This window comes from Uloborus diversus, chromosome 1 (assembly GCF_026930045.1).
Source record: "Uloborus diversus isolate 005 chromosome 1, Udiv.v.3.1, whole genome shotgun sequence".
NCBI classification, from domain to species: domain Eukaryota; kingdom Metazoa; phylum Arthropoda; class Arachnida; order Araneae; family Uloboridae; genus Uloborus; species Uloborus diversus.
Window position 1 is genome coordinate 151341757 of NC_072731.1, and position 22298 is coordinate 151364054.

The following is a 22298-nucleotide window of genomic DNA, read 5'->3' on the forward strand; positions in this document are numbered from 1 at the left end:
ACATTCATCAAATGACTCATAACAACTAGAAAATTCCAAGTTAAAAACTTAAGTTTGAATTATATTTGTCAGCAGTTCAACAAAAAATGGCTATATTGGTCTTGTTAGGAACACGGTTTCCTAATAAGGCCAATTCTGAAAAAAAAAAAAAAAAAAAGCCAAAATGTTCATCAAACTAAAAAAAGCATTGAAAAATTCTTTATCCTCAATACAAGAATATATTAAACTATATTTATAAACTCAAGAACATCATCAAAAATTTCATATTTACTTCAATGCAAGGAAGAAAGTTTAATCGTCGTGCTCGAGGTACTGCTCGGAGTTATAGTTAATTTTTTCCCCCCTTGGTCACTCCAGCTCACAGTTCGTTTACAAACAACACATTACAAGTACGTGAGAACGGCAACAATGGCTTCTGTATTTTGGGAAGAGCAGGATGGACTTACTTACAAACGATAAAATATTATAGTTTCTAGCCAAATATCGTTTTCACCGAAAGGTGTTGAGTGGGAGATGGTTTCATAAGACGCGCACTAGGCGTCTGTGTTCTTTGCGCAGACGCGTCTACGCACATACATGTCTGCCCACCATTGGCGTATTCAGAATTCTTTTTTTTTTTGGGGGGGGGGGGCGTGGTCTCTCCCAGGAGAAAATTTGTAAGTTGTCGTCCAAAGAACGCTGTTTTAGACTGCTTCTTTCTGATGTAACAGGGAAATACCTAAGTTTCGGAGGGCCTTTTGAAAAAATTTGTAGAAACTGGTCTAAAAAACACGATTATAGACTATATTTGTTGACTCTAGGATAAGAGAGTGAAATCGATCGCCCCTTTCCCCAATTTTTCGAAATTAAAAGCTCCAAAACGCAGTTGCCCACACACTTTGATGCTAGCGAAGGAGGGCTCTGGCGCTCCCCAGAAAACATTTCGAGATCAAATCCTAAACAAATGATGTTTTCAAGTGATACTAGGGGGAGGGGCTCAAGGATCTCCACCTTAATTTTTTTCAGAGTTGTAGTTTTTTCATTTTCAGATTTTATACATCAGCTCACTCTATTAAAAGAGGACTGCGTGCTAAGCACCTCAACCAATTGTCGTTTTAAAAATCTAATTTTTGACAATTTGGAAGATATTTAGAGAAAGGATGTTCGAGGCCCTTTCCGAAATTTTCCTAAATTGAAGTCTTTAAAACGCGACGGTAGACTATATTTGGTAACGTTAGAAAAAGGCTCCGCAATTTTTCGCTCCGAAAAGAAGTCTTTAAACAACTTTCGATGTTGCTGGAAGGCGAAGTGTTAGGTAATTCTCCCCTGGAAATTTTGCGAAATTGAAGCCCTGGAAACGAGATTTGAGACTCTTTTAATTTCGACTTGGGTAGGGGGTTTCCGGAGCGTAGCATTTTGAAGACCCTTATTTTTGGACCGTCCAGGAAAAGGAAGAAATGGGGGGGGGGGAATAAAAGACGTAGGACGTGATTAACTCATCAATAATCTGCAACATCGGAACATTTTATTTTGAGGTTCTTTAAAAGAAAGTTTTCTTTGTCCTTCTTTTAAAAAAAAATTCCCAACATTTTGTATTTTTTCCAATTAAAAATACTTTGTTTTTCCAAACACACGTTCGTTTCTTCTCTTTAATTATATGGAATGTTTTTTTTTTTGGAAATATATTGTACTCAATCTTCTGGGATCCTCTAGTTGCGCCTACTATACACACACTCGTGATTGCGAAAAACATAATTTGCATTCAAGCTGTCAAAAATTCAAATTTTCTCTTTTTTTATTTGCCACGCATGTAATTAAAATTAAACCAAAAATCAAAAATTAAGTGATGGCAAAGTTTTGTAATATATAGACATTATGTTGAAGTAATTCGTTACATGGATTTTCTTGATGTCATGTAACTGACAATGAAATACAATGGAAACGACTACTAGACCGGGATCCCTCGCCCTTTTTCGTTATTCATTTCTAACAAGCTAATTTTCCGTTAGTAGCTTCATTTTGTCGAGACGCCCAACATTAGCCAGTACAAAAATTTTGTAAGTGGTAGGTAGCTAACCGGGGTAATAAGATCATAGTTTGTTGATTTGGCGGTTATCAAATATTTATAACTAACTGGTTTTTTTATATATATAAATCTCATAATAAATATCTAAATTAGCCGAAAAAAAAATGTCCTACAAAATGCACAATTTGATCAAAGATGTTCCACTTTTGCAACATGTACTATTTACAAAGACATGAAATATAGTTACTAACCAGCTGAATTTTTTTGGTCAATTAGTTAATATTTATATAATTTAAGACACACATTGTCCTACAAATTGCGTGGTATGCTTTTCTGGTCCGACACTCCAAAGTTGTCAATACCACAGGACACTAATATCACGTGATAGATTAGTGTGTTTTGTGCCCAAATAAAACAATGTCCTACGAGAAAACAGGTATATATCCCTAGTCCTACAATAACTGTAATTTTCGTTTTCCTATGTGAAACATAACGTAAAGTGAAAATATATTTATTAAAATAAATCAACTTTATCATATTATATAAACAAAAAACAAAAAAAAAAACTTTTACACAAAAAATAAATACATTTTCATTTGACTCATTAGACAGATATTCGTTATCGTCGCTGCTAGTATCACTCTCATCTTTATCAGTATTTTCTTCATTTTGTTCGTCTTTGATATCTAAATCTGTAATAACATGAAAAAATCAAACCCCCAAGTGATGGCGCACCCCTTAAGTGTGACGGAGTTTCCATCCAGAATAAAATCCCTCAAAAAAGAAAGAAATACCCCTTGAAAAAACTGCCTAAAAAATTGCAATGAAGCAATTTGCGCTATGGACCCCCGCCCCCTCCGTCTGTGCACTCCAGTTAATTAGAATTTTTTTCTGTTAGAGTTTATTATTTTACTATTATGGAGTGCGGTTTCTATAGTATTTTTTTAAGTAATAGAAATTATTTTTATTTAAAAAGAGGATTATTTCACCCCCCCCTTTCCCTCAAAACCCGACGCGCAAAGTACTAGGACTTTTTACCTCTTTTTGCTGGAAGGGTAAGAATTTCACCTTTTTTTTTTCGGATGTTTGGGTTTGGCCATTTTTTTCTTCTAATTTTACTGTACACTATGCATAAAACTCTAATTTTTTAAGAAAAATATATAAAGTATAATGTACTTATTAAAATGATTGTTTAACAAGAAGTTCTGTCTAGAACTAGACGAGTCTACTTTCCCGTATACCCATACTACTTTCTAGTACCTGATCAAAATCGCAAATATTTTCAAACATATTTTTAAAATACTTTAAGCTGATTTCTAGGAATAAAATATTCCTCACTCATCTAAAAAAAATTCAGGGTTCGTACGGGTCATGGAAATCCTGGAAAGTCATGGAAAAAAAATAAACAAATTTCAGACCTGGAAAAGTCATGGAAAATTGAAATTTTCACTGAAAGTCATGGAAATTAATTTCAAGTCATGGAAAAATGTCCTGGACAAAGAGAAAGTAACAGTAACTGAAGGAGCATTAGAAATCTTGAGTGATTTAACAGTATAGCACATAAAAGCTATTAAAAGTGGAAAATTGAACGATCCGAAAATCAAATCTGAATTTTGAAATCTCATTGCATCCACTTCTGTCGCAGCCGCTTGCCTTTTTTTGCGATGTGATTTTACTGCTTAGACATCACTTATTTTGAAATTACTTTTATTTCCAACACTTCTTATGTTTCATATTCTGTAGTAGCGAAATTTAGGTTCTTAGTTTTGTCCCGCCCACTCAAAAAAAGCAATTCAATTGCATCGGAGTTTGATTCCATCACTCATAGGAACTTTATTATTAAATTTATCAGAGTTTATCTTAATTTGTTGAAGGTTTTAGAAAATAAAGATCTTTAGTCAGGCAATAGAATACAGAAAAAGAGGAATTCTAGTACTCTAAAACAGTAGTGCCCAACATACGACCTGCAAAACTAATCCATGCGACCCACTGCTACGTTCAATGTCTGGAATTAAACGTGTTCTGGAATTTCTGAACCTATTAATTTACATGCATTTGAAAATGTACAAATAAGTGAACAAAACAAGTATACTTTTGAATCAGAAGGTTGATTCATTACTAAATGGTTTTTCAAAAAAAGGTCTGGTTTAGAAACAAAAAACTAAACTATGTGGCTTTACTTCAAAGAACCAAAATACTGTCAAGTTTCGTGGATGATTAAATGCACTGTTGACTCTAAATAACAACTTTTGAAGCAAATTTATTGAAACTTAGTGATGACTCATTCAACCTTTGTCCCATTCAATATCATTCTGCCTGTTTATAAAAGAAAAAAAAAAATAAGCATCATTATATTCGTTTCACTGCATTTTTACTTTGCTTAAAATTATGATGAAGACAAATAAGAATAGTTTAGTTTTTTAAGTGTTCACTTATATTTTTTCCATTATGAGTAAGTGCTTCAATGAGGCCATAGCATTCCATGTAAACGTTTTGCTGATGCTCATTTCCAAAAATTAGCAAGTTTGAGATCAAATAGTGCTATTCTCTTCTTATAATGAGGTCATGAAAATTTTCATTGAGGTCATGAAAAAGTCTTGGAAAAGTCATGGAATTTTTTCATCCAAATAGAGTATGAACCCTGAAATTAGATGAGTAAAAAAAAAAAAAAAACCGAAGAAATAAAATAGCAGCAACTTTTAAACAAAGCAGCTAATACACTTTTTTCCATTAAAAAAATCTTTAACAGCTTTCAAAACGAAAAAATAATAATTAAAATTAATAAGCTCATTAAAATAAATACATAAAATGAAAAAAAAAATCGTTTCTTTTTTCCCTGTTGCCAAAAACAATTTTTTAAATGAATTAATGCACTTACCAAAATAAATAAAAACAATAAAATGTCAACTTAAAGAAATAATTTTCATTGTCAAAAAAAAATCGTCTGCGCATATTTTTATGTAGAAACATAAATGACTTCGAGTTTATTCGCCGAAAACTGAATACCTAAATTAAATCTTTAGCGTAAAAATAAAAACAAGTCAAATCAACAATAATTATTTCACAGTCAAAACCATAGCTGCGGAGTCGGAGTCAATCTCATTTTGGGGTAAAGGAGTCAGAGTCGAATATCTAAGAATCGGAGTCAGTAATTAGTCCTCCGTGTATAAATTTTTGCCAAAGCTACGAAGTCTGAGTCGGAGTTCGATTAATTGTCGGGCACAGGAGTCGGAGTCAAAGGCCTCTCAATTCTCGGAGTCGAAGTCTGGAGTTTGGCGTCAAGAGTTATTTCCAACAAAATTTGTTTGAAGTAAATCCGCCTTCAAGTACGGAATCTACATTGACTTTCAGTTTCCCCGTAGGCGCTAATGTTAAGGAATTTGAACTGTTCAAAATTGAACGGAAAATTGTTCAAATCAAAAAGATATTTTATGTACAAGTTCTTCATCAAAAGCTTTTTCCTACGAAGTTTGTTTGAAGCAAATTCGCCTCACAGTTCGGAACTGCCTTGAATTTCCCCGTAGGCGCTAATGTTAAGTTTTTTTGAACTGTTCAAAATTGAACAAAAAATAGTTCAAATCAAAAAGTGAAATGTGGGAATGAGGTGTCCTCGCCGAGATCTTTCGAACAAAAAAAAGTTTGTTCGAATTGGACTATTCATTCAAAAGTTATTAGAGTGGAGACATACAGACAGACCGACAGACATTTTTCCCCATATCAATACCCTACTTTCCAATTTTTAATATTTCAATATTTATTTAATTATTTTATATATTTTGGACTTTTTTTTGTTTTTTGCGATATTTTTAAGATGCATTAAGCCTTCTTTCATGCTTTTTTCTTCTTTTTCTGACTTTTACTGGGAAAGTAGGCTAAAAAAAATAGCAATAATTTTATCATGGAAATACTCCAATGTTTTTTACATAATTGCGTGAAAATTTCTACTTAAGAAATTATTTTTCATATATTTTTAAAATAAAATGCAAAAATAGTCAATCGACTTACCTTTCATAACATAAATATTTTGATTTCACTCTAAATTCTTTATAGCAAGAGGAATAATATCCGATTATGCCGTCATTCCAATTTACCGGTAGTACGACATTACAATATTTGTGATTATGATGCTTTCGATATAATAGAAAATTTCGACAAGAAAACCAACTATTTTGAGAAAATTTCTTGATTTCTTCGCATTTCTCTCGAAAGCGAGAGGGTTGTCGCACAATATATTGCATAAAAAACACTCCATTATTTTGTAGCAATTCGCAAAGTAATTGAAATTCTTTCAGAGGGATAAACACGTGGTCAACATAAAATAACTTAGCACGGTTGTGGTCGGCTCCAACGAGAAATACCTAATACACAGTAAACAATTATGTGCGCATGCGTACTAATATAACTGAACTCCAATAGCAAAATGTAGTGAATTAAGGGGGGGACCTCGTTGATAAAATCTTGAATTTTGTAGGACAAATATTTTTTCGGCTAATATCAATAATTATTTTGAGAAATTAAAAAAAAATCCAGTTAGTAATAAATTTTTTATCATCATCAAATCAACATATTATATACCTGCTCCTCCTCTTAGTTACCACAATCGAGCATTTTTGCAAAGGAAGCTGTTGGGCGTCTCATTGAAACGAAACTACTCACGAAGATTCAACTTGATAGTAATTATTTTTATACTTGGGATTTGTACTACAACTTTGGAGTGTCGGACCAGAAAAGCATGCCACGCAATACGTAGGACAATGTGTGTCTTAAATTATATAAATATTAACTAACTGACCAAAAAACTTCCGCTGGTTAGTAATTATATTTCATGTCTTTGTAAATAGTACACCTCTGATCAAATCGTGCATTTTGTAGGACAATTTGTTTTCGACTAATTTTTTTATAATTATTATGAGAATTATATATAAAAAAACCAGTTAGTTATAAATATTTGATAATCGCCAAATCAACAAACTATGTCCTTATTACCCCTGTTAGCTACCACTTACAAAAATTTTGTACTGGCTAATGTTGGGCGTCTTGACAAAATGAAGCTACTAACGGAAAATTAGCTTGTTAGTAATGAATGACGAAAAGGGGCGAGGGATCCCGGTCTATAGTGTTCATATTTAAAGTTTTCCATACTTGACACCCCCCGAGACCACCCGCACCTACCAATATGCTTTCCATACCACAAAGCTTCTTGTAGGTCGTATACACGTGCACTGTCCGTCGGCGTTCAGCCTACTTGAATGAAATACTGAGAAGGAAAACCATGCATGTGTTGTACGAAGTTCAGCAAGAAATTTACCACACATACTTGCTTCTTGTACATGATAATGAGAAACTTTCAACGGCTAATTTTTAAACGACAAATGAAGCTTGAATTTCAATATTTCTTACTCATTAATATATTTTTATTTCTTTCTTTCTTTTTTCGTAATTTTTTCTCTGTGTTGTTGCCTCAGTAGTTCGTTAAACCGAGTGTCCCTAAATCAGAAGCAAATACAGAGAGGTCCTTGAAATACACCGCCAGCTGAGTTATTTCCAGCCGAGGACTGCAGTTTCATGAAACTGCAGTCCTCGACTGGAAATGACTGAGCTGGCGGTGTATTTCACGTATTTCTGCTTTAGCCCTGGCTAATGGGCGGTAATTTACTGAAGAGAGGTCCTTATTTAAGTGGACTAAGACCAGAAAAAATGTTCCTCAAATATAGGTGTCTCATAAAGGATACACTTGTAGCAATAATAAATAATATTAATAATAGCAACAACATCTATGATGATGGTAATGATAATACCGGTAGTTATAGTAGTAGTAATAATATCAATAATTTATTTTTGTTTTTATTATCATTTTATTATTCCTGTTAATAACATTTATCTTAATTACGATTGCTATTTAAACTTATATTTATTTGATTTCCATTTTTTTTTTTTTTTACATTAGGGAACTAATGTTAAGTGTTCAAATTTTAAAGAAATGAAATAATGTTATTTCCTTAAAAAATATTTCAATATTTCTCCCTTAATTCGAATTTTTTTTCAGTAATTTTCGCCACAGATTTTTTTCACGTGAAAGATCAATAAATTAATTCTCCTCCTCCCTCAAAGTTATACATAAAGTAAAACCGAATTGTTTCAGACGGAAGAATTAGCGATGTATCGCATTAGGAATCGGGAGTACACACATGCTGTTGTGACAGTTGCTATGACAGCCAGTCACATGACCCTCTAGCAACCCGAACGAGCTTGACATCATGGCCAGAAATGCATTTTCCCTTTCACAGACGATAATTTCCTTCCTAGTCATTCTTCGATCTGAATTCATCGCATAATTAACGGTTTTATCACTTTGTTCATTGAACTTGGCCTCTTCTTTTGAATATTTGTCTGGATAATACTTAAATCAAATTATTTGAGCTAATACTTGTTTGATTTCTGTTTTTTTTTTTTTTTGTTTAATATTTTCATCGTTGCTAGGAGAAATAACGTGCAGAGTTTCATCTCGCCCCTAAAAATCTTTGTTTTTTGGATTATTTAAAGAAAAAAAATTATGGAACTGCTAAAAATGGCTAAAAAATATTTTCGCTGAAAATGTTAAAAAATGATAAGCTCTCGTTTCTTAAATATAATAAAGGACTTAAAAATCAAGTGAATAATGCTTGATCTTCAAATCCATTGTTCCATCATGAAAAAAACTTTTTTAACATTTGAAGCAAAGCTATTTCGATTATCGGAATGACTTTTTTCCTGAATATCCTACTGGGTAAGTGAATAAATATATTTTAAACTTTTTTGTGATAATAGAAAATATGATATGGTAATTTATTATTTATTTGTACGCTTTTTGAAAAAAAAAAGTGTTAAGAATTTAGTGATACGTAACTTGTTTAATGTTGTGTTATGATAAGAAAATTATATCTTTGTTGGACCAACTAGCAGCAATTTTGATTCACTCGGAAACTTTTAACTTTCATCATTTCTAATTTATGTTTGAATTGGAATAAGTTTTAGAATTTTTGAAAACTTTACATCTTTTTTTTTATTATTAATCTTTTTGATATGACGTATTTTAAGAAAAAAATCTTCTTGGTGAAAAATGCTCGTAATCTCCTAATTGAAAATAATGTTTCATTCGGGCTGTTAAGCCTATGGTTATGCAACAATAAAAACAATATATTTCGAAAATAAATGCTTATGATCTAAACGGATTTTTTATCGACTCAAGAATTTTCACATAATTTTTTTTATCAACAAGAAGTTCTGTCTAAAACTAAACCAACCTACTTTCCCATATTCCAATATCGACCTTTCTAGTACCTGATCAGTATTCTCAAAATTTGCTAAAATCGTAAATTATTTCAAATATATATTTTTTAAATATTTTAAGCTGATTTCGAGAAATAAAGTATGCCTCGCTCATCTAAAGAATTGGATACGTAAAAAATAAATAAAAAGAACAAATTAAAAAAGCAGCACCTTTTAAACAAAGCAGCTAAATACATTTTTTCCATAAAAAAAATAAAAAAAAATCTTTAACCTCTTTCAAGAAGGGGGAAGAAAAAGAATTCAAATTAAAAGCTCATTAAAATAAATACATCATATGAAAAAAAAATCGTTTGGTTTTTCCCCTGTTGGCAAAAAAAATTTTTTAAGAATGAATTAATGTACTTTCAAAAATAAATAAAAACAATAAAATGTCAACTTAAAGAAATAATTTTCATTGTCGAGAAAAAAATCGTCTGCGCATTTTCTTTATATAGAAACAAAAAGGACTCCGAATTTCTCCGCCCAAAACTGAATACAGTAGACTCCCGATTATCCGCGAGCGGTTTATCCGCGGGGCGGATTATCCGCGAATCAATCAACAATCACGAACATGTATTTTCGCAGTAAAAAAGCGAATACCAGTGGCTGTTTTTTTTTTTTTTTTTTGAAAAATTGTAAATTTACACTCAGTTGTTTTTGCTTGATTGATTGATTTCATTTAATTTTCATTATTATTATTATTTTTGTGCGTTCTTCGTCGTACATACACTTGTTTGTTATTGATGTTAAGTTCGGTTGTGCAAAAATACAAAACATTTGTACTGTACTCTATATATATTTTCACTGTTTGCAGAAAGTGTTATGCATCAATACAGTTAAGAATTTGAGATAGGACAATTTTTACCTGATTTGTTCCCCATTTTAGTCTTTTTGCGGTTATCCGCGATTTTTTATTATCCGCTGTACTTGTGCCACCCAATTCCGCGGATAATCGGGAGTTTACTGTACATAAATTAAAACTTAAGCATGAAAATAAAATCAAAAAATGTTTAAAAACAATTATTTTCAAAGTAAAAAACCATGGCTGCGGAGTCAGAGTCGGAGTCCATCTGATTTTGGGACAAAAGAGTTAGATTCGAAAGCCGAAAGTTTTAAATTCAGACTCGGAGTTGGAATCGGTCATTTCTCCCAAAAGTCCGCAAGTCTGCCAATATTTGCAGAGTCGGAGTCGGACTTATTATTTGATATAGGAGTTGGAGTCAGAGTCGAAGTTCCAAGAGTCGGAGTTAGTCACTTTTTCCTTCGTGCATAAATTTTTGCCAAAGCTACGAAGTCAGATTCAAAGTCGGGGGAGTCGGAGTCCGAGTAATTTTCGGGCACAGGAATCGGAGTCGGAGTCAGGAGCTCCAAAATTATCGGAGTTGGAGTCGGGAGTAGGTCATTAAAAGCTAGTTCCAACAAAGTTTGTTTGAAGTAAATCCGCCTTTAAGTTCGGAATCTATTTTGACTTTCCGTTTCCCCGTAGGTGCTAATGTTAAGAGATTTGAACTGTTCAAAATTGAACGAAAACTCGTTCAATTTTTTGAACGAGTTTTCGTTCGAAAGATATTTTCGATACATGGTTTTTCATCAAAAGCTTTTTCCCTACAAAATTTGTTTGGAGCCACTTCGCCTCTAAGTTCAGTATTTATTTTTGCTTTGAATTTCCCCGTAGGCGCTAATGTTAAGTTTTTTTTGAACTGTTCAAAATTGAACGAAAAATTGTTCAAATCAAAAATTGAAATATGGGAATGAGATGTCCTCGCCGAGATCTTTCTAACAAAAAAAAAAAAAAAAATGTTCGAATCGGGACTACTCATTCAAAAGTTATTAGGGGGGGGGGGGACAGACCGACAGGACATTTTTTCCCCATCTCAATACCCTACTTTCTAATTTTTAATTTTTCAATATTTATCTAACTATTTTATTTTTTTTTTTGGATATTTTTTAAGTGCATTAAGCCTTCTTTCATGCTTTTTTCTTCTTTCTCTGACTTTTACTGGGAAAGTAGGCTAAAAAGCTTTTTGACTAATCACGTCATATTTAAAGTCATGCAAACTCATTTAATTTTAGCTAGGACTATGTGATTAAATAAAGAGAGAGAGAGTTTTTTTTGACAATAAGTAAGGATTAGGAATTTACAGTAAATTGAGATCTAGGAAAATACGTATAGCACTATTTACAGCATGCAAAACAAATTTGATTACCGCTCCCAATTTAGTAAAACCAAACTGAGATTACCATTTCATTTTCAGAGTTTATTTCAATTTTTATTGCAAAAGCATGTTTATGAATATTGTTTTCATCTAATTTACAACATTTAATTTTAACAAATCTCTATCATGCATTTTTCTGAATATTTGTCTTATATGGTACCCGCAAGTCTTTGCCCGTAATAGAAAATTAAAAAGTTTTTTTTGGTTCGCCTGTATATTCACAAATAATGTATGGTGAATTTTCTCGCCAATTGTTTTTTTGCCCATGTTACGGTTCCACGTTATGATAATTTCGTAATTTACTCGTCCATCTTATGATAATTTTGTTCTTAAAATTGGAAAAGAAAGAGAACCACATCGAATTTTCGAAAAATCGCTTCGAGGTGCACACCACCATGCTACAAATTAACTTTGTGCCAAATTTCATGAAAAACGGCCGAACGGCCTATGTGCTATGCGCGTCACAGAGATCCTGACAGATAGAGAGACTTTCAGCTTTATTATAAGTAAAGATAAAGATAAAGATGATAGGTAAGGATAATTCAAGACTATTTCTTTCTTTCTGAAAATTAAGTAAGAATTGATTAACATTAAAGTACTTAAATAGAAGTATTTTCACTCATAACAGTTAATTATTCTTATAGTTTAAATTTTGTTTTTACAGTATTCTAACCCTATGATTTTATATATATATATATATATATATATATATTATATATATATATATATATATTATATATATAATATATATATATATATATATATATATATATATATATATATATATATATGTATATGTATATATATTAGGGTGGTCCTTATTTAGATGGGAAATTTTTTTTTTTTAGGAATTGAACAAGTGACGCCCCCTAGTTTTGTGACACTATAATAAAAAGTAACGTGTGCAAAATTTGAACTCGAATCGGTCAATAATAACACGTACCCCTAGGCCGTTGAACTTTAACACTTTTGATAATTTTCGCACAAATCTTCGAGTTTTTACTTCAGACCCAGTACATCGTTTCCTCCTAGGTTTGCAGAATATTTTTACAGTGAGGTAGCACTAAAATTAATCTTTTTAATTACTTTATATCATCTAAAGATTTTCATTGAATAAGAATGAAATAATGCTTTAGAAACGTTCCTTAATCGTACGCTTTTCTCAATGTATCTCGATAGTTGTTCGACTCATAATTTGGTAAATTAGTTTTGAAATTCTTCGATTAATTCTGCTCCTCTTTCAATTGTATCATTCACAATATTCAGTATTTTAACGATCACTCTTCCCTTTAAATAGCTTCCTTCATTTTGCCGTGAATCAGGATCAAATAGGAAAAAATCTTTTAGTATTTGTAACTTATCAAAACAGTTTTATTGACTTTTAATTAATTCTATAAAGAGGAAGATCTTTACTAAAAATATATTCCAAATCATCTACTGTTATCTGAAATTTGTTAAACAGTCATCAGACACGTCTTCCTTATCACAAGCATTTTTTGGACTAGTCATTTCCTATCTTCAAAGTTAATTCCTTCATCTATTACCGACAAAGCTACTAGTTTATCCCCTAAATACCATAAGTTATTTATGAATTTTCCAATCACTGCTTCTGCTGCATGTTTGTCATCATTTTGTACGCTGCTAGTTTTTCAGACACATTATATTTTTCAAAGGAGCCTCGATTGGGTTTGCTGCGAAAAAACCGTATCTTCATACAGCATTTAATTGTAAAACAGCTTTGTAAAACAGCATTGAAGGGCTTTCTTTTCATGTAAGGTCAATTTAAATTGTTTCCTAAATATAAAAATTTTTAAACAAAAATTCCTTTTGCCACCCATGTGGCTCAGGGATAAGCTCCTGGTTGCCGAAAACATATCCCTGTAGGAGGAAATTCACCAGGAAATATTATTACAAGTTACGAGAATTCTCTGTAATCTTTCTCGATTCCGCTTTTTACGAACAATAATATGTCATCAACTTCGTCTTTTAGAATTTAAGTGGTATGTGTACTTGATTGAAATGTTATAAGTCTTGAAAAATGGAGATCTTTCCACAAAGTTTTGAAGCGTTTAAGTAATTGAGTATCTGATCTAGAACTAAGAAAGGCAAAAACTTTTTTAAGGACACAATCTGCAGTACGAGTTCAAGTGCATGATGATGGCAATCCAAATATAATATATCACCGTTCAGTTTTTGCTCTAAAAAATTGCATGCACAATTTATACGGTTGGTATTGCAAGTCGTTGTATCAAACACTACAGCTAGAGCAGTTAGCAATAAAGAGCTATCATATAAGATATCATGTATGTACAACTGAAGAAATATCTAAGGAATTCCGAGTAGCTGTTCAATATTAGGATCTGAAGCTATCACGGTAATCCTGTCGGCGTTCTTTTTCCAGTAACATCTGGATGTAGCTTTGTATCAAAGTGAATAACTACAAAATCTAAATTTAAATTCATGAAATTTAATTTTACCCCTCGAATTTTTTCTCTTGCTCTCTTAAGAATATACGATTGATCACTAGGTCATTTGGATTTAAATTTCCTGCATCTACATAGGCTGTAAATAAATGAACATCTTTATCCCTAATATGCCATTTGTTTAACAGTGATGAAAGGCGAGATGATATCAATAGTTGGCAAGCTTTTTTGCATTGTGGTAGACCAGCTGTAGAAAACAAAAGTTCAACAGGTTAGGATAGATGCCCATTTCGGTTTCTAAATCTCAAGAATTTGATGATAATAAAGGACTATGTACTGAAATAGAAGAAATTTAATTTATAGATTTCTACATTGTTTCGATCTGGATATTTTTTTAAAATTTATATTTTAGCTACGTAAAATACAGTATTTTTTTATGTTTGGAGTAATCGAGGATTTTTCTAAATTTATATTTTAAAAATTAAAAATTGCATAAGCATTTAGGTATGTTTATAACTAAAGAACAGCGAATTAAAATATAATTGCAATTACTTATATTAATAGCATTTAAACCTTGCGACTCTATTTGCCACACCTATTACATACACAGGGAATTCTGTAAATCAACTCCCCCCAAAGCCTGGAGGAGGCAATTTGTTGTTGTCAAAGATCGTTTATTAATGGCCTAGGTCATTCATTAATGGCCTATAGAATCCCTTGTGTCCATCATGGTGGGAGGTAATGTTCCCCTGCCGCTTGGTTGGAACAAGCGCAGAAAAGCGGTATGCTTGACCCAAGGTCCATGGTGTACATGTACCCTCTGTAACATGTTAAATTTTACAGAATGAAAGAGAGAGAATGACCAGCCTGGAAGTAGCAGCACCTATTGAGGTTCAAAATTACTTTAAATATAAAACGTTTGAATATTTTTACATAAAATGAGAAAATCCGCAATTTTTTTCTTCGAAACTCAAAGAAGGGGGCCCTAGGGGCACGTGTTAATATTCATGGATTGACTTAATATTTTGCAAGGATCATTTATTTGTATAATGGAACAAATTGAGGGGGCGTCGCGTAAAATATCTGCAACTTCAAAAATACGGACCACCCTAATATATATATATATATATATATATATATATATATATATATATATATATATATATATATATATATATATATATATATATATATATATATATATATAATTTATATTTTTTTACGAAATAATTATTTTTCATTTCCTTTCATTTTTGCTCTATTTTTTCCTCATACATTTTGTATAAAACAAAGGAGGAGAGGGGGGCGGGGATTCGCCACAGATCAAGCGAAATCGAAATTGCTGCCACTTGCTTTTTCTTTTTCATAAAAAAAAATAGGAATATCGATTAAGTGATGCGCGTGGGTATGATTGAGAGCATTATAATTTATTTAAACTAGGGGGATCTGCCCCCTGCTTGTTAACGCTCACCAACCCCCGAAGATTGCTCCGCAATCTTATTTGATTCGCAAAGATTTAAATCGTCAATTGAAAAGAAACAGATTAAAAACGCATTATGAGCTTCCTTTGGAACAAAAAGCACCCCTTCCCCGAGTTTCCAAGTAACTTGTAGAGCCTAAGGGCTAAAGGGCTCCTGAGCATTGCAAGTCTGCAGTTTTGAATATTTGAAAACTCGCTTTCATATTCGTGGTCTCTAGTAATATATAATTACTAGAGACCTAATCTAGTAATAATCTAGTAATTTGCTCTTTAGTTCAGGGCTTGAATTGAGTTGAGCCTAAGATTTTCCGTTAAAATCGAAACTCTTAAAGTTTGTGAATAAGAAAAAAGAAAAGAGCGAATCGAAAAGACGTAACTATGGCAACGCCAAATAAAACATCAATAATTTTAATGGAGATGACATTATTCGAATTTGATTTTTAAAGGCTTGTAACTTTTTTCCCTTTGGAAATAGAAGCCTAGTTTTTCGACCGTAGGTCGAGTTAGATCCGGAGTAAAACAAAGCCGCCCTTTTCAGTGGTGTCAAAAAGAAAACTGTGGGACAATTCCTTCGCTTTTTACTGATAGATTTAATGAAGAAAGTAGTGCAAAAAGTTTAGCTAAGCCTAAAAAAGTTCGAGCTAAAAACGCGAATAACTCCCGTCGTATTTAAGTTCGAGCATTGAAATAAATTGCGTAGAACGCGGAAAATTCTAACCTTTCCAACGATATAAAATATTGCTATGTGCAAGTAATTTTCCACACCTTTAATAGGTAATTTACGCGAAACTTGAGCTTAAAAAATTAATTACAAAGAAGTAATTCGAATTTTAAAAAATAAAATCCCAGGTGCACATCTCCGGGGCTCGAAGTAATTTTGTACAAAATGTCAAGGCTGTAGGTGCTATGGAGTCTCCTGGACGCACGTCCGCCACAGACTTCCTTCCAGAATTTCTTTGAAACCTTACTCTTATCTTTATCTTTATTTCTGACTAGTGATACCCACACGGCTTTGCCCGTAATAGAAAAATCAAAAGGTCTTTTGGTTCGCCTGTATATTTACAAATAATGTATGGTGAATTTTCTCGCCAGTTGGCTTGTACCCATCTTACGGTTCCACTTTATGATAATTTCGTAATTTACTCGTCCATCTTATGATATTTTTTTTTCTTAAAATTGGAATAGAAAAAGAACCACATCGAATTTTCGAAAAATCGCTTCGAGGTGCACCCCCCCCCATGCTACATACTAACTTTGTGCCAAATTTCATGAAAATCGGCCGAACGGTCTAGGCGCTATGCGCGTCACAGACATCCTACAGACATCCAGACATCCTCCGGAGAGAGAGACTTTAAGCTTTATTATTAGTAAAGAAGATAAAGATAAAGATTCTTTCCCATTTTATTAAATTTCTGTGAAAAATATGCTTAAAATTGGAATAGAAAAAGAACAAAATCGAATTTTCGAAAAATCGCTTCGAGGTGCACCCCCCTCCCCCATGTTACATATTAACTTTGTGCCAAATTTCCTGAAAATCGGCCGAACGGTCTAGGCTCAATGCGCGTCACAGACATCCTACAGACATCCAGACCTCCTCCGGACAGAGAGACTTTCAGCTTTATTATTAGTAAAGAAGAAAAGAAAAGAAGAAAGATAAAGAAGTAAAGAAAAGAAAGGTAAATTTCCGGACCAAATTCTTTCCCATTTTATTAAATTTCTGTGAAAAATGGGCTTAAAATTGGAATAGGAAAAGAACAAAATCGAATTTTCGAAAAATCGCTTCGAGGTGCACACACCCATGCTACAAACTAACTTTGTGCCAAATTTCCTGAAAATCGGCCGAACGGTCTAGGCGCTATGCGCGTCACAGACATCCAGACATCCTCCGGACCTGTCTGGATGTCTGTAGGATGTCTGTGACGCGCATAGCGGCCAGACCGTTCGGCCGATTTTCATGAAATTTGGCACAAAGTTAGTTTGTAGCATGGGTGTGTGCACCTCGAAGCGATTTTTCGAAAATTCGATTTTGCTCTTTTTCTATTTCAATTTTAAGAACGCTTTCCAGAGCAAAATTATCATAAGATGGACAAGTAAATTACGAAATTATCATCACGTGGAATGGGAGAGTGAATGAACATAGACAATTGGCGAGAAATTCGTCATCCATTATTTGTAAATATACAGGCGGACCGAATGACCTTTTTAATTTTTCAACTACGGGCAAAGCCGTGCGGGTACCACTAGTTTACTATAAAGAGATAACATCGCTTTGAATAATAAATATCGCATTTAAGCTTTCACGATTGAAGGCATTCGGATTTAAATATTTCTTTTTGAATTTAAATGTTTCTGTATGTTTACGGGATGCATTTTCATCGTCTATTTTGCTACCAACTGAGGAGTTTTTTTTAATTTTTTTTAAACGAATGAAGAAGAGAATATAAAAAATTAATAATGGTGATTTATTTCTTGTTTAAACGTTAAATTATTTTATCAATTTATTAAATTTTGTCTGGAATAATTTGACTGAGACACAAAGATACGAGCTCAAAATAAAAACTTCAGGGCTAGAAAAGCCATTTTTTCAGAGAACAGAAAGGAAGCTTCCAATATATTAGATTCTTTAAATAGAAATATTTTATACGCTCAAAAGTTAATTAATCTCACAGTTTAAATTTTGTTTTTGTAGGGGTACATTCAAACACTATTTTTATCTTAATATATATAGGGGAAAAGGGGGCACTCATGTGAACAATCATTTTCATTTCTTTACTTTTCAAAAAATATTATCAATTTCTCTAAGAAAAGATGTCTCCATCTTTGAATGGTCTTTTAGTAATGTCGAAGTATTTTTTTTTTTAGATTTTTTTAAAAAATCCTTTCTTTATTTGATGGTATTTTGAAAAAAATGTCTTCAAGTGTTCACATGCACTCTTATAGGGGGGTACATGTGAACTAGCCTAACGCATATATGAACACGATTAAAAATACAGGGAAATCATTATAACTCAACGAAAAACTCTTTAATATAAAACATATACGTGTATACCAATTACATTGAAAGATTTGTAAGCTATGCTGACAGTTTAAATTGAGCAATACTGTGTCATTAAGGAAATATTTTTTCCGAACTATATAACTCTGATCACTGTCAAATTTTGAAGTTTCGTAGCATGTTCTGATATTTGGATAGAAGAGAAAAAAACTTATAAGACTACATTAGTGCAAGGAATATTTTTTATACAGAGATTTTTTGCCACATATTGCTTTTAAGCTTAATACAAAATATGATAATGCACTTAAAAAAAATTAAACTTCAGTTTTTAATTTAATGAAAATATTTTGCATTTTTATTTCATGTACTTTAAACACTAAATTGTTAAACAACTATTTCGTAACAAAATATTAAAAATTGAAAAATAACATAGATAAATAAATAAATATTTAATAATACTAATAATTAATAATAAATTTACAAACTGATTGCAGAAAAATAATAACTATAAATATTTTAACATTTTTTAAACACTTATAATACCTTACACTAATACATTATTATTACGGAGAGGACATGGGAACTGTTCACATGTGCAACTATATTTTATTTTCACTAGTGCCCCATCATCTACCTTAGAACTAACTTACAAACATACATAATTCTTAATTTAATAAAAACAAAATTAATTATTGTCATAAATTTACTTGAATGTTCATTTATAATGGTTTGCAATAATTAACTTTAGTTTATTAGTTAGTTTAAAGTATTTTTCCCGTGAAGAAGACAGCGATAAAACTACATACAACACCTGATAAAACAAAGAAGTGTTTACCACTGAAAGATAAACTGGCTCATTGCTCTAAAAGTTTGATCAAGTGATAGGACTGGTACTGCCAGTACTTGAGAATTTGTTAAGGTTTTTTGCTTGAAGTTATCCTGGTAAGACATACCATGTTTACAAATGCCCCGGGCTCACAATATGTTCTTATATACATAGTTTCAATAATTCAGTTTTTATTTTTCATTGTCTGTTTTAAATATATGCTTATTTCTTTTTTTATACTAGCAGCAGTTATATTTCTTTTCCGAATCTTCATTTACGCACAGCTATTGATAAAATATGGGAATTTAACATGGTTTCTCTTATTTCATGTTTGCTTTATTACAAAATCTTTACTAAAAATATGTAGAAAATTTAAATCACCTCATGAGAAGCAAGAAAACGCCAGTCAAAAAATTATTTTTTACAGTGTAAAATGATTTTATTTTAGAAGGGGTTGAAGCCCTACCCAATCCCCTGGATCCGCTAGTGAACTAAATTGCATAGAAGTAAAAACATAAATTTCATGTGTCACGCACAAAATGCATTTTTTATTTTCGTGTTTCCAGAGTGTTGCATGCATTTTATTTTGCATAATCCCCTTTCTTGTATCACTTTCATGATGCTGACATTTAAATTAAATTCTAGGGTTTACTTTTCTCCTACCATGATGCTTGCTTCCATACATATAGGCGCATGGAAGTCTCATATATTCCTTTTCCAATTAACTCCTGTTTGCACCAGTTGGTTATTTGCGTACATTTTCGGAAAATTCTGAAAATAAATAAAAGAATAAGGTAATAAGTACCTATCTCTATTTTTTTATTGTTTTTTTATTTAAGTTCATTGTGGCTTTTAATTTTTATCCTTTCACTAATTGTAAGTTTATATGTCAAACAAAAGTACGAGGTCTGATCAAAAAGTTCCAGGACTTTCTCAATAATTCTTTATTAAAATTTTTTAACAATTATTCTAACTTATCACCTTCAAAGTACTCCCCTCTGGAGGAAATACACTTCTCCCACCGGTGTTTCCACTGTCCCATGCACCTGGAAAACTCTTCTTCGGGGATACTGTTGAGCTGCTCCTGCATTTTTTCTTTAATCTCTTCTATCGTCTGAAATCGCTGTCCTTTCATCGGGTACTTCAGCTTGGGGAACAGTCAGAAGTCGCAGGGGGCCAGATCAGGTGAATAGAGGGCTGGGGAAGGGTTTTCATGTTGTTTTTGGCCAAAAAATCGCGAATGAAGAGAGCGGTGTGGCAGGGCGCGTTGTCATGGTGGAGAAACCACTTGCCTGTCGCCCACAATTCAGGCCTCTTCTGCCTAATTTTTTGACTCAAAGTTCTCAGGGTGTCAAGGTAGCGAAATCTGTTGACTGTTTCACCTTGTGCGAGGAATTCATGAAGGATCACACCTTTCGAATCAAAGAAAACAGTGATCATCACTTTGACGTTCGATTTCACCTGACGAGCTTTTTTGGGTCTTGGTGAGCCTTTTGACTTCCGCTGGGACGACTGCACCTTCGTTTTCACGTCGTAGCCATAAACCCAACTCTCGTCACCTGTGATGATGGTTTTCAAGAAGTTTTCGTCGGAACTGGCAATTGCAAGAGCTCCTGACAAACCTCCAGGCGGTGCGCTTTTTGATCCTCTGTCATCAGACGTGGAACGAATTTGGCTGCAACCCTTCTCATCTCCAATTTTTCGGTCAGGATCTCCTGACATGACCCAAATGAGATGTGGCACTCCTCTGCCATCTCTCGAATCGTTAAACGTCGATTGGAACGCACTAGGGCGCATTCACTTTGGTCACTTGAGCATCGTCCGTTGAAGTTGAAGGCCTTCCTGAACGAGGGTCATCTGTCGTTGAAGTTCTGCCTTCCTTGAACCGTTTGAACCACTCATGACACCGTGAACGACTCATCACTTCATCACCGAAAGCGTTCTGAAGCATTTGGAAAGTTTCCACGAATGATTTGCCCAATTTCACGCAAAATTTGAAGCAAACGCGCTGCTCTACTTTCCTGTCCATTACGAAAAAGCTGGAAACAAAGAAGTGGCTTCAGTAAAACAGCTGTAACTTCCGTTTGGAGAAGGTTATCAATATTACGAAACAACAGCTGTGCTCGGAAAGACTTACTCTAAACAATGCTACCAACCGGAAGTCTCTAGCACTCTCTGTTCCCGCGCAATTTCAAAAGTCCTGCAACTTTTCGATCAGACCTCGTACATGTCAGTTTGATTTTGGCCTTGTGGCTTCATAGATACAGACTAAGCACAAACAAATGACCGGATTTTAAAAAAATATAGTTTCGAAACTATTGCACATCCTCATATATATATAACAGCCAATTCACTGATCGAGTAACGCTCCTGACGTCACCAGCAATGAAACTCGCGTCACGGCATGATAATTTGATAATATTTTTCGGTGATGTTTGACATGCAGAGAAATGCTTTATTTTTTGACAAGGCTGAACTGGATCCGGAAACTTAACTTTTACTGGTAAAACTGTGCTTTTAGGAGGATGAGGAAACGAAAGCGTGGTTAACAATTAACGCTATCTACTGAAGTTCAGGCTCATCCGCTGGAGTTAAGGTTAAAATTTCAACTATCAAAATATCACCAAACTGGCAATTGCTCCGTTCAAATGTAGAAGCAATTTTCACCCGTCATACTTTGACGGGCGATTTTTTAGTATTAAAATAATTGACACACGAAGTTAAAAGTTTTTTTTTTTCCCCCAGAGATGAATATTAAATTTGTGAAGTTTTCGTTACACGACAAACGTACACTCCAAATTTACTCCAATTTGTTCCACACGTTTCGCAGTATCACACTGTGAGTTGTTCATACTGTTTCATCAATGCGTCTTAGAAGTTCTTGCAGTGTTTCCGGCATCGTAATTGCAAAACAGTATGTTTTACGTAATCCATAAAAAGAATTCATTCTGCGAGTGGAACGAATTAGATTACAAATTAACTGATCGCCGCGTTACAAAAGGTTCACGCACTGAGCAATTAACTGAAAATAAATATATAAATAAA

General features: G+C 33.0%; 1 protein-coding gene across 1 annotated transcript in view; it reads left to right on the forward strand.

Moving 5' to 3' along the window:
* Positions 1-8485: 8485 nt before the first annotated feature.
* Positions 8486-22298, forward strand: part of LOC129222126 (calpain-A-like) — a 116192-nt gene continuing 102379 nt past the window's right edge. Inside the window, exon 1 of the mRNA XM_054856579.1 lies at positions 8486-8771. The gene's annotated coding sequence lies outside the window, so the exon portion shown is untranslated. The remainder of the gene's footprint in view (positions 8772-22298) is intronic.